The sequence below is a fragment of the Morone saxatilis genome, unplaced genomic scaffold, assembly GCF_004916995.1.
Source record: "Morone saxatilis isolate NCDOM2014 unplaced genomic scaffold, NCSU_SB_2.0 Contig12, whole genome shotgun sequence".
NCBI classification, from domain to species: Eukaryota; Metazoa; Chordata; class Actinopteri; family Moronidae; genus Morone; species Morone saxatilis.
The window spans coordinates 516,687-520,749 of record NW_023339674.1 but is presented as its reverse complement, the minus strand read 5'-3'; positions in this window follow the sequence as shown (position 1 = coordinate 520,749).

The following is a 4,063-nucleotide window of genomic DNA, read 5'->3' as shown; positions in this document are numbered from 1 at the left end:
GGAAAAGAGAGAGATTCCAGCATGTTGATTGATGAATTTAGCTGAAAATAAAAAAATAAATTTTAAGTTTATTAATTGTTTAATCATTTTATTTAACCAATAACAGGAATAGATGTAAGTTTAATGTAAAGTTATTTCCTTTGTTTACAGTTCCACTCTCATTTCAGCAGGGGGCGGGAATGAACCTACGATATTCAAGAAGCAGCGGAAGGAAGGAAGAAAGGAAAGAAGGAGGAAGTAAAACATCACATTGTTTTCTTCGTCTCTTATATCTCCTTCTGTAAGTTTCATGTGCGGCTGTTAGTGATCTGTGTATTGTATGAAAGGCTGCTCATGTTCACTGGTTATATTAGTTAATAGTTCAACCAGGTGTTTATTCTGTAACTAGTGCTTGAACACTGTTGTGTTTAATGTTTCGTGTGAGCTCCAACAGCTCGGCCTCTCCCTCAGGATGGACTGCTACTCTTCCTCCGATCCAGCTGCAGTGAACGCCTCCCTGCTGTTTGATCTGAACAACGATGAAGAGAACCTCTGGATCAGAACCAGCCAGAACCTCTCTCCCTGTCCCCCCCCCCCTCCTGACTCCCAGTGCATTGTGTGTCTGGAGGACAGGGTGTACGTCGTGTGCCGTACGCTGGCAGACGGAGTTAAACTGACGATGGAGACCGAAACTCAGCAGGTCAACATCTTTAAGAGCGGTGAGAAGATCACAGATTGATGCTCAGTTTCATCCTGATACAGTTTGAAATGTTATCATTGATCTGAGATATGAAGTCATTGTTTTATTATTAATAATAGTTCTGTAAGATCTGAGCAGCAGATTGACTGTGGTTGTGGTTTCTTTACAGTTTGTCCAGAACTTCCCTCTGATGGTGAGTGTCTCTGAAGAACTGTTAACTGCCTCCAGACATCCAGAATAATTGTTCTCCCTAGTCCCAACGTGTCAGACCTCAACAGCATCACATCAGAGCAGCGACTGACAGATACAGATCAGCGGCCTGTAGACGAGCCGCTGTAACGTTACTCCACTAAACAAGAACAGAAGATATTCCTTTAAAGGCCCACAGTGGGGACATTTAAATCTTACAGCAGCAAAGTGGATAGAGGAAAAACAGTATGAAAACTATAATATAATATAATATAATATAATATAATATAAACGGTGTACAAGAGAAGAAACAGTAAAAAACAGATAACACAAGAACACAAACACTAGCAGCAGTTGCAGCATGGGCAATAGATTGCACAGTAATGATTGCACATTGTTATTGACAAGATTATTATTGTTGTTGCCGAGATGTGGGGGGGGAACAGCTGAATAATGTATTTATATTAATGTAGTAGTAATAATAATAATAATAATAATAATAATAAAAATAACACTAATAGCAGACTGTCTGTGGTTGAGTGTAACTGTCTCTTTACAGTTGGTCCAGAACTTACAGATCATACATTTACTGTTTATTGAACTGTCTATCTGTCTGTCTGTCTGTCACAGGCGCTCCACAGTGGCTGCTGCTGTCATCCTCACGCTTCATCCTCCTCCTCCTCTCTTGGTGGTGTAATTGCTGCTATGTAGCGCTGTCGATTCGGCCCCGCGCCCGCCGCCCCCCTCGCCCCGTGGCGTGCTCCCACTGCAGTGTGTGTGAACGTTGATGATCAGCACATTTATTGATCTGTGGAATCGCTGGCAGCAGACTGAAGCTCCTTTAGAGCCTCCTCACTGATATTAATGTGACTGCCAACAACAGGAATACAATGTTCTTTATTTGATATCATAGTTATAATGTGGACGGGAGATAAAAACACTCTCTGTTCTTTCTCTTGATGTTTTCACTCTTTTACTTTTTCCTACTAATCTATAAAGATGAATGAATGTGATCAGAAATGTATCTTTAGAAATCAAACAACCTCAGAAGGACAGTGAATTATGAGCTGTAAAGAAACAACAGATTATATATTTGTGTTCAGGTTGTAGTCGACTGTAGAAACTCTTGTTTGACTGAATCTCTGACGTGCACCGACACTCGCTACCTGCTGCGTCAACACATGAAGAAAACCCCTGCACTGACGATGAGTTCAATGACTCTGTGAACGATAGGTTCAGGGTCTCCGTTCAGCTCAGTACAGATGATGAAGTTGTGATCTGTCTGGATTTCATGAAGAGGTTAAAATGTGTTTGTGGAAGCAGCTTCACTCGACCTCTGACCCTGCAGATAAACTTTATGATTGATTGTAAACATGAAGCTCTCCTGTGTTTACAGAGTCAACTCCGGACAAAGACGGATCGTCTGAGACATCGTGAAAGACGACGTTCTGTCTCTGAGGAATCTTTTCAGTGTTACTGTCTTTTAAAATATGACGAGTCCTTCAGAACGAGTTGATCTGCTCCAGGTTGCACAGAGTCGGGACGTTAGTCGGGTTAATGGAGTTGGATCGTTATCAGCTCAATGAAATAGAAAGAACTTTGTGCAATACTGTTTACTATGCTGCACTTTTCTCTAGTTAACTTTATATTCATAGTTATTTTCTGCTGCCGCTGCCATATATTTATATTCACTGTATCTTTTTACGGCCTTTGGGTCCTCGTGGTAATCATGTACCTTCTGCTGACTGCCTGATCAATCACTACCATTTCCATTCTGTCGAAGTGCTTTAATAAACTCCCAGTGACCCTGAACTGGACCTGAAGGATTGATTCACTGTCTGTTATGTCACATATTTATTGATATGTCATCTTATATTGAAAGTAACTGCAGGACGTTTGTGTAAAAGGAGTTATTTGGATGAATTGTGAGCAGGTTGTTTCCTGTTGAAGGAACTTTTTATACATTTCTGTCTCTACTCTGTATTTTTGATTCATAGGATTCTTTTATTTTCTGCTCCCTGACACTTTTATTCTATCAGACAATTTACTTTTAGTGAATCTCAGCTAAAATCTCAGGAGAGCACGGCAGGTACCATCGCCATGGCAACCCTTAATTGGATTTAGACGACCTAATTAACAGCAGCATTAAACTTATTAATGCATCAATAATCATAAAGGTGTGTTTCCAGTATCCATGGTAACGTCTGTGCTTACCTGCTGTTCCACCTGAACTCACCTGTGGAGGACTTTTATTCACATGGTTAATGATCAGTTTGATTTCCACTGTTGGATCCACAGTGAAACAGAAGGAGTGAATGTGATGAACGGATGAACAGTTCACAAGAAGTTGTAATAATGAAACGATAACAGAAAGGTTAAAGTAAGAAGTGTTTTAATTCCATATGTTTGATGATGTGAATTAAACAGCGACAGGTTTCAGCTGGTTGCAGTCGGCTGCACTCTGTGAACACGAGACAATGATTCTCACTTTCAGCTGACTTTAATATGAACTCACATATGAACATTATATTCAGACTGTAGATCCTCCTCAGTGTCTCACACAAACAGGACATTTACCCTCTCTGCTTCTTTACTTGTCTTCTACATTTCCAGAGTTTGTAGGAAGCCACCGAGAGGATGAGGAGGATGAGGAAGACGAGGAGGAGCAGCCACCAATCAGCTGTCAGACAGAGCAGTGTTTATATCACACACGTGGATCAGTGAACGTCCGCTATACGGGGCGTCTGTCCCAACAACCACACAAAGACATCAGAGCATCATCACTGAACTGTATTTAAACACAGCCACTTCCTGTTTACACACTGTTGGTTGCTCCTGATTGGACGGAGCTACAGATGTCTCCTAGCAACAGATGTTCACACTGAAGACTTTAATGAGACTTTTCTGAAGTTTGAAAGGTGCAACCTGATTTAAGAAATCACTAGTTTGAAACATTTGCACCTACTTTTTATATTTTTAAATAACCAATTAAAACCAAACTGATGATAAAAAAAAGATCTTTTGAAATAGTTTTGTCCCGTCTGCTAACAGGAGGCTTTATGAGCGACACCAGGGGGAGACAGAGAGAGAGGGGGAGAGAGACACAGAGAGACACAGAGAGAGAGAGGGGGGGGAGACAGAGAGAGAGAGGGAGAGAGAGACAGAGAGACACAGAGAGACACAGAGAGAGAGAGG